Source organism: Sciurus carolinensis, chromosome 5 (assembly GCF_902686445.1).
Source record: "Sciurus carolinensis chromosome 5, mSciCar1.2, whole genome shotgun sequence".
Taxonomy (NCBI): Eukaryota; Metazoa; Chordata; class Mammalia; order Rodentia; family Sciuridae; genus Sciurus; species Sciurus carolinensis.
In genome coordinates this window covers 115,602,919-115,616,091 of record NC_062217.1, presented here as the reverse complement: position 1 = coordinate 115,616,091, position 13,173 = coordinate 115,602,919, and the positions used below count along the sequence as shown (strand labels likewise).

Below are 13,173 nucleotides of genomic sequence, written 5' to 3'. Positions count from 1 at the left end.
TGCTTGTGCTTTTGGTGTCACATCCAAGAATCCATTGCCTAACAAGGCCAAAAACATTGTATTTTATGTTTCATGCCAGAGTTTTAACAGTTATAGGTCTTCTTTGTAGGTCTCTTGGTATATTTTGAGTGAATTTTTGTATGTGAAGTAAAAAGCCAGTTTTGTCTTTTTCTAAATAGAACTCCAACTGTCTTAGCACTATTCGTTGAAGAGACTGTTCTTTCCCTGTTGAGTTGCCTTGTTATCAAATCAATTTAAAAAAAAAAAAAAACAAAACTTTGTGTTTAGTAGTATGTAAATAAACACCATGCTTATTCTTCATATTGAATCTGGAATTTAGGTTTTTTTAGTTCTTAAGAGCTTACTTGCTTTATTTTCAGTTTCTAGGTTAACAAGTACTTTGTAGTATGAACTGTGAATATATTTATTGAATTATATGGATGGTCTTTTTGAGAAGAAATTGAGAATGGGTGAATTTAAATACTATTGGACTATTTATTCACCTGGAGATAATAGAAGTATAGATATTCTTAATTTGAGATGATGTGTGTTCTGTCATCTTGGGTCCCTGAAGAAGAAACCCTTGTTAACAAGCAATGGACGTAAAGTCTGATGAACTCAATTGTAATTTTAAGCCACAGATGTTTTATGATTCATTGTTTCAGCTATGTAATCTAACTGTCCTGTCTGATAAATATCTTTTATTCCTGTACATATCTTTTCTTCCTGTTAGACTTAGGTTTAAATAATACAAGTATTTTAGAAGTTCTCAGGTAAAAATCAAGAATGAGAGAAAGTGAAAATACATTGGTAGTCAAAATTAGCATTTTTTGAGTTTTAATTTCTTGCTCTTCTTGTTCCCTTCACCCTTCTTCATTGTTTTAATTTCTTTTTGTTTCCAAAATTACAGACTAGGGAAATATCATGATCAATTGTATCCTTCAACTAAAAAATGGTTTCATTTCATATTTTTGGTCATACTCATTTCTTAGGTCTATGTCCAAATCTTGCACTGTATGAGGAAAGTTTATTTCCTTGTTCTTAGAAAAGGAATTCTAAGACCGAATTTTTAATAGCATTCATTTGATCTCTTTGATATGTGAGCATTATTCCTAGATTTTATGAAACAGGGAATGCTTTGTAACAAATGAGCCCTTTGCAACTTGTATAAAACAATTTATAAAATTTACTTGATTTTTTTATCAATATTAATGCAAATTAGATAATAAAATGTTTGTTACCCTATTAGAATTGGGAAAATTATTGAAATCAGTTATAGAGAAAATTATTAAAACTATTATTATTATTAAAATTATACATATATACAAAAATTGCCAAACAGAATTTCCCCTCTTGAAATGGTGTAGTTTTGCTACATTTTAGAAATGTTTTTATGTCCTTGACTTTAATTCATCATCTTCCTCATATTCTGAGTGTGAATTTCTTCTTAAAATCTATAATGTTTGGTAAACTAATTGATCTTCTACATTTTAAAGACTTGTATTTAACAAATGCTATTTCAAGGGTGTCTGCCATTAGTTAAATAGATAAAGTATATCAAAAACTGGTATTTTTTAACCATGACGTTGTAAAGTTATTTTAAAATCTGAATTTTTGAAGGAAATAATATAAATGAAAGGATCAGTAAAACATCAGATTAATAGTTTTTATACTTGATGAACTATATTGTAACTGCCAAATCAGGAATGGGGACAAAGCTAACTACATGGCTACTTTCTACTCTTTTTTTTTTTAACTTTCATTTTTTATTTTATTTTGTTACTGGGGATCAAACCCAGGACCCTGTGAACTCTACCACTAAGCTACACCTGCAGCTTAAATCTTTTTCTTTTCTTTCTTTTTGTAAAATAGTTTTTTTAGATGTTGATGGGCCTTTATTTTATTCATTCATTTGTATGCAGTGCTGAGACTCGAACCCAGTGCCTCACACGTGCTAGGAAAGCACTCTACCACTAAACCATAGCCCCAGCTCCTGAAATCTTTTTCTTTTAGAAAAAATATCTTCCTAAATTGAATTCTTAGAGTAAGACTTTTCTAAAATCAGTAATTTAGCTGCAAAAAGAAAAGAAGTAACTTTAATTTAAAATTTAATAAAAATTTTCCCTGTGATTTGACATTTTTAAATGTATGTTTAATTGTAGATGGACAGAGTACCTTTATTTTATTTATTTATTTTTATGTGGCACTGAGGGTTGAACCCAGTGCCTCACATGTATTTAGGCAAGCACTCTACCACTGAGCTACCCCAGCCCTGTGATTTGAGATTTTTTATAAATATAGTTAACTATAATAAAATATCTTGTTGGGAATGATTTAATGTCTAGTGTTTAGCAATGTATCTCATGTTTAAGAAAGTCTGTTTTCATCTGTAAGAGCTAAACTATCACTGAACTTTATATTGTTTTAAAATTCATCTAAAAATTTTGGATTTCTGGCCTCCTCTCTATATGCCTATCAAATTTATTTAAAAAATTTTACATAATATTAAAAATAATAATAATTTTATGTCAGTAAATAGGAAATATTTGTAGTTGTTCAATATTCTAACTATTCTATACCTATATTTTAGTACAGGTTTCTGTCTTCTGTTTGTTTATTTACTTGCTCAGTCAGATAAATTCCTAAATTACTGTTGTAAATAGAAATGGCAGTAAGTATTTGGTGCTTTGTCATATAGTTTTGGGTGTTTTTATTTACTGTAGAGTAGAAACTTTGAAAAAATACTTTGGAATTGGTGTGTTTGTGCTGTGGCTTGAAAGGTGTTACCTAAAAGTTCATGTGTGAGAAACTTAATTCCAAAATCATATGTTAATGGTATTAGTAAGTATGGGGCCTTTCAGAGGTAATTAGGTTTAGAGGAAGTCATGAGGCTCTGTGATACTTGCTCTATCTTGGCATGTTATCTCTTTTTACCATGTTGTCAAACAGCAAGAAGACCCTGAGCGAATACTGATGCTATGGTCTTAGATGTCCCAATTTCCAGACTGTTAGCCAAATAAACTAAAATTCTCCCCATATATCTGGGCCTTAGGTATGGCAACAGAAAATGGACTGAGACAGTAAAGTACCATAGTCAAAAACTGAAAGGTTGAATGTTACAGCCTAGAAAATAGTGGCAAAAGGATTTCTAACACATTTACTGATTGCATCCAGATCTGAAAAATATTTCTTGATATTGTGTCACAGATTTGAATGTGTTTTTATAATGCTCTCCCCTTTTTTTAATTTTTAAGAAATCCTTATGTCTGTTATGATATGCAGATTTGAAAAAATCTAGATTTGAGAAATGAAGTTTATATAACTTAGAGATAACACTTGAGCAAGTTGCTTTAAAAATGACTCAACAGTTGTTTATATGTAAACATGGTGTCTTCATTACAAAAATACACATTATGATGGATCTGATAATGGTATAATGTCCAAATGTATAAAGATGTAAAACTTAACAACAGAAGACAACCCAACTTAGTATGTTCTTTCTCAGAATAACATGTAAACAAATGGCCAATAAACACATGAAAAGCTTCTCAGTATTGTGAGTCATTAGGGAAATGAAAATCAAAACCACCATGTACTTCCACTTACTAGAATGACTAAAGTTAAAAAGAAAAAAGACCAACTAACCAAGAAACAAACAAACCAAAAAACAAACCTGGAAAATATCAGTATTGGCAAGGATATGGAGAAATTGGAACCTTCATGCATTGTTGGTGGATATGTAAAATGATGTTTTCAGCTATTACTCAAAAAGTTAAACATGGAATTTACTATACAACTCAGCAATTACACTCTAAGGTATATATCAAAAGTATTGAAAGCTCAGATTCAAACAAATACTATGTACTAAAGTTTATTGTAGGGGCTGGGATTGACTCAGTGGTAGAGCACTCGCCTAGCATGTGTGAAACACTGGGTTCGATTCTCAGTAGCACGTACAGATAAATAAAGGGTCATCAATTAATTAAAAAAATTTAAAAACGTTTATTGTAGCATTTTTACAATTGTCAAAAAGGCAGAAATAACTCAAATGTCCAACAGATAAGTGGATAAAATGACCTTTTATTCACACACACACACTCAGCTATAAAAGGAAATTGAGTCATGCAATAGTGAGAACCTTAAAAATAGTATACTAAGCAAAATAAGTCAGACTCAAAAAGACAAATATTGTATGGTTTCACCTGTATGAGCCATCTAGAATAGGCAGATTCATAGAGTAGATTAGAAATTTCAGGGAATAGGGCTGGGGAGATAGCTCAATCCGTAGAGCACCTTGCAAGCACAAGGCCCTGGGTTCGATCCCCAGTACCGCAAAAAAAAAAAAAAAAAAAAGAAAGAAAGAAATTTCAGGGACTAAGGTGAGAGGATAATTGGGAGTTATTAATGGACATAAAAGTTTTTTTCCCCTTTGGGGTTATGAAAAATTTTGAAAGCAAATACTAGTAGTAATGGTTGCTTAACAGTGTGAAGGTAACTAGTGCCACTAAATTTTGCACTTAAAAATGGTTAAAACTACTTTTTCTCACTTTCATTCTTACACACCACAAAAAAAAAAAGAAAAGAAAAGAAAAGAAATCCACCTGAATACCTACTCATTAAACTGCCCTCACTTTCATATGGAATGGCAAAATCTTAATAACATGACCATGAGGTAACCTTTCTCAAATTCTACTTTTTTTTTTTTTTCATGGTAATCAAATTCAAGAATCATTGTTCAATTGTTTTCTCTTTAAAAAGCAGCATATAGTTTGAGAGTCAGGTACAATACTAATGTACATTGACTAGGTGAAAAGGAGAGACTGATACTTTGAAGAGAGAAATAGTATTCATAGATTGGAGATTAAAAGGTATTCCAGGTAAAGGGAATGTTGTAAGCAAATGTGCGAAAAGGGTAAAGTAGGTTTATCAGTTGATAAAACTAGGGCAAATGGTAGTATTTTTTTCTTTTTTATTACTTTATTGTAGTTTTTATAATAAAACATCTCTGATCTCAAAAATTGTTAATTGCATTTTATTATATTTACATTTAACCACTTCATATTTTCTAACCTTTTGAATTTTATATATTTATATAAAATAGTTTTTAATTGTCCATGGACCTTTATTTATTTGTATGTGGTGCTGAGAATGGAATCCAGTGTCTCATACATGCTAGGCAAGTGGTCTACCACTGAGCTACAACCCCAGCCCAACTTTCTGAATTTTAAAACTAAATTGTTAATCTACCAGGATTGCCCTAACAAACTATTATAGTGTGGGGTAATTTACAAGTAAAAATTTCTCACAGTTTTTGCAGGCCAGAAGTTCAAGATCAAGAAACCTTCAAGGTTGGTTTCTGGTGTAGAGACTCTTCTGATTTGCAGACAGCTGCCTTCTCCTTTGTCCTACCATAGCTTTTCTGCTCTGTGAGTGTGTTGGGGGAGGGAGGAGTTTGGGTCTCTTACTGTCTTGTAATTGTACCAGTTTTAGTCAGATTTCAGATTATGGTCTGACCCTTTTGACTGCATTACCTCCTTAAGGACCTTTAGGAGTTAAAGCATTGTTACAGTTTGAACCTTAAAAGTTCCCTAAAGGCTTATGTGCTGAATACTTAGTTGCCACCCTGTGGTGCTGTTGGAAGGGGGTGGAACCTTCGTGATGGGTGGGTGTGGGTGTGAAGCAGGGGTGGTAGTGGTAGGGTAGTGGAAGGAACTTAGGTCATTGGGAGTGTACCCTTGAAGTGAATATTGGAACCCTGGCCTCTTCCTTTCTTTTCTCATTACTTTCCAGTTACCATGAGGTAAGCAGCTCTGCCCCATCATGCTCTTCTCATCATGATATTGTTCTGCCTTGTCACAGGACCAAGTGACCATAGACTGAAACCCCAGAAACTGAAACAAAATAAATCTTTTCTCCTTATCAATTGTTCATTTTAAGTATTTTGTCACAGCTATATGAAGCTGACTGATAGGCATCAACATATAAATTTTGGGAATGGAGGGGAATGGAATTCAGTTCATAACAATTACTCAAAAAAAGTACACAAAGCCGGGCATGGTGGTGCACACCTATAATCCCAGCGGCTTGGGAGGCAGAGACAGGAGGATCTCAAGTTCAAAGCCAGCCTCAGCAAAAGCGAGATGCTAAGCAACTCAGTGAGATCCTGTCTCTAAATAAAATACAAAATAGGACTGGGGAATATGGCTCAGTGGTCCAGTGCCACTGAGTTCAGTCACCAGTACCAAAAAAAGAAGTACACGAACTAGAAATATACAGGTCAATTATTGCTTTATAAACATTTTTCAGATCAAGATGTAGACCATTGCCAGCCCCCCAGAAATTTTACCAGTTCCACTTCTCAATCATCATAACTCTTTTCTTCTACTTAGAAATAATTGCTGACCTAATTTTTACATCAGTAATTTTTTTGCTTTGCTGTAGTTTTGCCATTTAAGTTTGTACACGTGCTAAGCAGTGTCTGTAAGATCTACTTAATGTCTCTTCTTTTTCATTCTGGTTACAGTTAATTATTTGTGTCTTCCTGGGTTTTGTTTTGTTTTTGTTTCCTGGCAGATTTTATCAATTTCACTAATCTTTTCAAAAAATGCAAGTTTTGGTTTTGTCAGTCTTCCCTATAGAATGTTTGTTTTGTACTTTGTTTCTGCTCTGATCTTTATTTTTTATTCTTCTGGTTTTTCTCTTTCGTAGTTCTCTTTCTCCTTATTAGAGGTGGAGTGTTTGTTCATTGTTTTCCAGCCTTTTCTAAATATGTGCATTTAAGATTTTACATTTCTCACTTATTTCTTTAGCTATATTCTACAAATCTTTGATATGTAGTATTTTTGTTGACATTTGGTTTTATAGGAATATTTATAAGTAATTTTTGTCATTTACCATTCTTTTGAATTTTCTTCATGTTAACTTATGTGCTTAGTTCTCTTTGATTTTGTGCAGTAAACTTTCTTTGAAAAATTAATTATTGAAAAAAACTTAAAACTTAGGATCATGTTATCTTTTTCCAGAGAGAATATGAATTTTCTTCAGGTGCCTGGTGACAGGAGTAGTTTGATCATCTCTGATTGCCTTATTCCCATTATGGTTTGAGATTTTCTGAGCTACATTGATTATTTAAAGCTAAACTGCAAACCATGTAAAAAAAGTGATTAACTTCTGGATCACTCTTGTTCTTAGGATACAGCCTTTTGGAACTCTAACTCAAAGAGTTTATCATGGTCTTTATCTTTGGTGAACTCTAGATTTGGACTTGGTTAAATCTGTTCTGGAGAAGTGACAATTCCTTGCCTTTCAACCCCACAGCAAAAAGTAACTGGTAGTGCTTTGCTTACTTATCTCTCTGTGTTTCTTACCTTTTGAGGTTCTTGTCTTAATAATTGCTGCATGTCTTCTTAGCTCTTGTCTTACTTAAAAAAAAAAAAAAACCACATAAAATATGTTTTATGGAGATTTTTCATTGTCATGGGGGTAGTGGTGGTCTGAAATGCACAGGAAGCAAAAAAATCCTTCATGATATTGTAATCGTTTGTTTACATATGTCTTTTCAATAGGGTGGTCTTTTATTGTTCATAATTCAGCTAATGGCAGTGTCTGATATATAATAAGCATGCAGAAAATATTGATCGTTTGAACATGTATTAAAAAAAATCCTATAGACATATTTCCCCTTGAACCATCAAGGAAAAAGGAAACCAAAAGGCTGTTTTATTTCTTGTAATACTTTCAATAATAAATTTCAGTGTTATACCACTTGTAATGGAAAATTGTGGAGTAATTTCTCAACAACTTAGTGCCTCGTAAATGTTTTTTACAGGAGATTAATTGAAAATTGTATATAGGATAGATGAATTCTTTCATCAGGATGCTTGGTATAGATATCTTATGCTATGGTAACTTTCAGATTATGGTCCACTGCATTACCAGGGAAGTTGTTAGAAATGCAATTTCAGATCTTTTGAATCAGAAACTATGAAATTGGTTTAATAATCTGTGTTTTAAAAGCCCTTAGTGGGATTTTGATGTATGTGGAAATGTTTGAGCTACTATGATGAATAAAAATAATACGATTTTGATATAGGATTCTTAAAAGCTAAACATTATTTATTTTTCTATGATAATATTCTTGGAAAATATTTAACATAGTGCTAAACTTAATCTTTTTTTAGAATTAAATTGTAAGTCTTAAAAACTAAAGAATAATGGAGCAGAGTTATGACTTAAGTAGTTAATTGAAAAATAAAAACTTGTCTGTGTTACACAGGAAAATGATGTGGTTATTTAACCAGAATACTTGCTAATTCTGGTTAAATGTTATTACTCGCTAAATGTTATTACTAGCTTATTTTATTTGTCTTACAGTATTGCCAAACGAGTGGATTGTTTAGGACCCAACTTTTTCTTACCATGAAGTCTCATTAGAACCAAGTTCTTTAGGTTTTCATTGTTTGAAAGGAAATAATTTACATATACCAATATGATAGAAGTTCTTTATGTAATTGCAGAAATGGTTTTATTGTCAGTTTCCTAATTGATGTTGATTTTTTAAATGAGGTACAAGATACTTAAATTACATGAAATTGTTAACATTACCTTTTTTTTTTTTTTTTAAATAAAGCTTCAAAGAGTCACTTGATCATTCAGATTTGTCTCCCTAATTTCTTGAGGGCTATAGGCAAAGAGTTTTATTCTTTTAAAAAAATAAAAAATTGGGTGCTGGCAAATGAACCCTGGACCTCTAAGAAGCCCACTCTACCACTGAATTCTCTGCCTTCATCCTCGTAGCAAATTGTTTTAATCCAGGATTTAAAATCGTCTGTTGATAATTGAACAATCTTACATAAAAGGGCATACTTTAGATCTTTAGCATTATTTTATGTATACATATATATGATTTTATCAAAACTTTGGCAGCATTTTGTTTATTTAACTACGTACGATGGTATTTCGAAGGCAAGAGTGATTAACTCTTAAATTTGTATTTAGTAGCTGGGCGCTTTGGTTGCCCGCCTGTAATCCTAGCTGCTCTGGAGGCTGAGGCAGGAGGATCACAGAGTTCAAAGGCAGCCTGCCTTGCATACACAAGGCTGGGGTTCAATTCCCAGCACCACCACCAAAAAAAAAAGAAAAGAAAAGAAAAAAAAAAAAAAGTCAGCCTCAGTAAAGGCGAGGAGCTAAGCAACTCAGCGAGACCCTGTCTCTAAATAAAATACAAAATAGGACTGGAGATGTGGCTCAGTGATTTAGTGCCCTTGAGTTCAAATCCCCAGTACCAACAACAACAACAAAGAGTATTTAATATTTCTTATCTTTAAAAAGAAAAACAGCCAGGTGTGGTGGCACACACCTGTAACCCAGTGACTCTGCAGAGGTGAGGCAGTAGGATGGCATGTTCAAAGTGAGCCTCAGCAATTTAGCAAGACCCTAAGCAACTTACTGAGACCCTGTCTCAAAATTTAGAAAATTTAGAATGTGTTTACTGCTAAAATGCCTCTGGGTTAAATCCCCAGTACTCCTTCCCCAAAAGCCCCTCGCAATTTAATATACCTCACCCATATATACAAACACTTCAGATATACTTGAGCATATCTCTTAGAATACTTGTTTAATTCTTTGGTAACCTGTTGTATTCCAATGCTTGTTTAAATAATTAGTTAAGTTCCCTGAATCATGAAAGTATAGAATGTTTTCAAGATGGTTGGAGTGAAAAAAGAAATTGAACAGTGGGTGACATTATTCACTTAGATCACACAAAAAATCTGAATGTTCCTGTGACAAGTTTCGTTTTAACAATATATCTTATTATAAACTCAGTGTGAATGTGAATTAGCTGCAGAATGAATCTCTCACTGAATTAAGTGACCTATTAACATTTTCAAACTTGTAAAAAAATTCATACTTGGAAATAATCCTTATTAAAATTATCCTTAAAATTTCATTTGAACATACAACAAATGAAATGCATGAGATTCAAAATTAAATTATTTTGTTTTTACCAAATGCAAAGTGGAATTTTATATACATACTTGATGAACAGTTAACACAATTTTAGGTGAAAATGCAAATAAAAAGTTTTAAGCATTTTTAGAATGTGAATTCTGTGATAAGAAAGCAGTAGACTGCTACAATTTGTCACAAAGGTATGTTTTATTTCTTATGTAAAATAGCGTTCTTTGTTTAGTTTCTTATAGTACTTGGGCAAATTGTGTAGTTCCATTGATTGATTCCATGCAATGGAAATCTGACCTTTAGCAGCTGTTTGAGAAATTGCCAGCACAACATGATCACCCAACTAGACAGTTTTCTCCTTGTTATTTGACAGCCCTTCATGGTTTAGTAACATGCCAAAGAAATGGTCAAACTCTTATTCATAATATCAAAGTTTTGTAAATTATTAACACATTGAAAAATATTGATAAAATGATATAGACTTTTTTTGTCCAAATCATGGATTGAATTCAACTAATTTAAAAATACACTATTAAAAAAATCTTAAGAAAATTTTGAATGTTGAATGAATACAATTTTGAGAGTAAAATATTATTTATTGAAATTAGTATTGGGGCTTGATGTGGTCCCCCCCACCTTGGTTATATTTACCTTGTACAATTTAAACATTATTACAGGTTAGTCTTGTTTTAGTGTTCTTATTTATTATTAAGTATCTTCTTTAGTTGTAAACATGTTTTTAAAAATACAGACTTCTTAACAGTGATTGTACCCCAGAGTAGTTATCTTATCTGGAACTTGAATCCATTTTAAAGCCTGTTCTCTGAAGGACAGCATGTTTGGACAATATAATGGATTCAACCTTATAGTTGCCGGAGTTCATCAAGAACACTGTAAGCTCTGTTTTCATCAGCTTCATCGATTGAGTGTACAGGAAAGGGGGAAGGAGTGCCTTAATGTTTGAGAACTAAATGATGAATCGACAGTACCAGCAGTTGCCAGACTGGATCTTTTCCTGCAGGTGCAGATTTTCCATAGGGCATTGCAGTTCCTTTTCGTTGTGACATAGAATGAAAGACTTTAAGAAAATTTTAAAGATTATAATCTTTAAAATGATTTTGTGGTCATTTTGTATGTCTTAATAATGTTTCTATACGGACTTAGTTCTAAGGTTTATGATTTTTAAAATGTTGATGTTCACTTCAGCTTTAAAAAATAAAAATTTTTGTTGTTTTGTGTACTAGGAATTTAAGGGAGGTGGGTGCTGGAGGACCACTAATCTGTATCCCTAGCCCTTTTACTTTTTATTTTGAGACAGTTTTGCTAGGTTCCCAGGCTGGCCTAAACGTGGGATACTTCTGCATTACCCTTCCAAGTTGCAGGAATTACAGGCCTGTGCCACTGGGCCAGGCTACAAAAGGTGTTTTTAAAACTCAGTATACTAATAGTAAAGTACTAATAGTAAAGTCATTTATATGAAGAAAAATTACATTACTTAAGTGAGGTTTCTGAGTAAACCATGTTTTTACACACAGTCTTATTGCTGCACATTTACCACTATCTTAAGAGGTATTAATTTAGAGTAGGCAGCAGCATATATTCAAAAATGCTTCTAATAAATTCATTCTTCAGGTCTTGTCAGGAATACCAAACTTGTTTGTCAGCTCATCCAGTGAAACTTTTTTTCCTTCTAGTGTTGAATAATTTTGTTATATATTTTGATAGGCTGATTTTGTTGTACTTAGATTTTTTTTTTTTTTTTTTTTTTTTTGTGGTGCTCGGGGATTGAACTCAGGGCCTTGTGCTTGCAAGGCATGCACTCTACCAAATGAGCTATGTCACCATCCCTCTTCTTGTATTTTTAAATACTAGAATCACACTCATCTTTTGGACAGAGTGCTTGCTTTAACTAAGTCATGAGAAAATTGTGAGGCATAGAAGTTAGTCTTATGATCTGGTTAGGCTTGAGATTCTCTAATAGAAATTTCTTAAGACAGAATTAAATGCACTTTTTGTAGTTAAACTGTTCACAAAGTTAAGCAGAATTTTCTTAATTTTTAATAATATTTTTAAGAACCTAAAGTATTCGTATTATATGCCTGCCTCTCCCCATGATACCTAGGAATTGAACTATGTACCTGGTCCCCCCACCCAAATGGTCTAAGTCTTGATGTTACTAGAGAAGAGATCTTTTGTCAGGGAAATGATAGAAATGAGGCCAAACTGAGTTATTGAGAGCATACACAAGGCAAGAGTTCTAACTGGGACTCCAGCTGAAGGGAGACAACACTGATGAAGAAGAGGTAACAGACTACTACTGGAACAAAAGAAGGGAGCTAGCTTTTCATGTTGATGGTCATGAGTGTGTGCACCCCCCTCCCCCAAGTAATTTCTTCTTTGTGAGAAAAAATAGGCATTAGTAAATTATTTAGCTTATTCTTAAGAGATGTTATAGTCTCAGTATTCTGACTTTATATTGCAGTGCTCTCTCATGTTTCATCGTGGTCCTTGAAGTAAGATTGTTGAAAAATGTGACACGAAAGGAGAAGAAAAAAAAAAAATACATGCTGATTTTAAGGGATGACAGTTTAAGAGCTAAAGCCTCTGATTTTTACCATCCTTTCTACAAATAGTTATTTTAATGGATGAGAGATCAGGACTAAGACTTTAGGATTTTCTTCTGTCCCCATGTAGTCCTTAACTATCTCGACAGTACAAAATTATTCATTCTTTCAATAGGAATTTATTTAGCACCTATTTCTTAGTTATTCTGATGTATACTCTGTTTTGGCCCTTTTCCTTATTTCTTTTAATTAAATCATATGCATAATACATACTGCTCTTCGTATGTAACTCTGATTTTTTAAAAATAGAGCTTTATCTGCTGATGTAGCTACACTGTTTTAGTCAGCTATTTTGCTGCTGGTACCAAAAGTCAGGCAAGAATAAATAAGGAAAAGTTTATTTATTGCTCCTGGTTTCAGATGTCTCAGGTCCATAGATGGCTGACTCCATTTTGGGGGGCCCAAGGTGAGGTAGAACTCATGGTGGGAGGCTGTGACAGAGGAAAGCATCTCAGAATATCACTCCTGAAGCAAAGAGACGGCTTCCACTTACCATGGACAAAAAATAAACCCTAAAGGCATGCTCTGAGCAACTCACCTGCATGAGCCACAACCTGCCTGTCTTACAGTTACTACCAAGTTAATCCCT

General features: G+C 33.0%; 1 protein-coding gene across 5 annotated transcripts in view; it reads left to right on the top strand.

The window, feature by feature from the left end:
* The window catches only part of Jmjd1c (jumonji domain containing 1C), a 299,325-nt gene that overhangs the window by 80,422 nt on the left and 205,730 nt on the right, over nt 1–13,173 (top strand). The window lies entirely within an intron of this gene.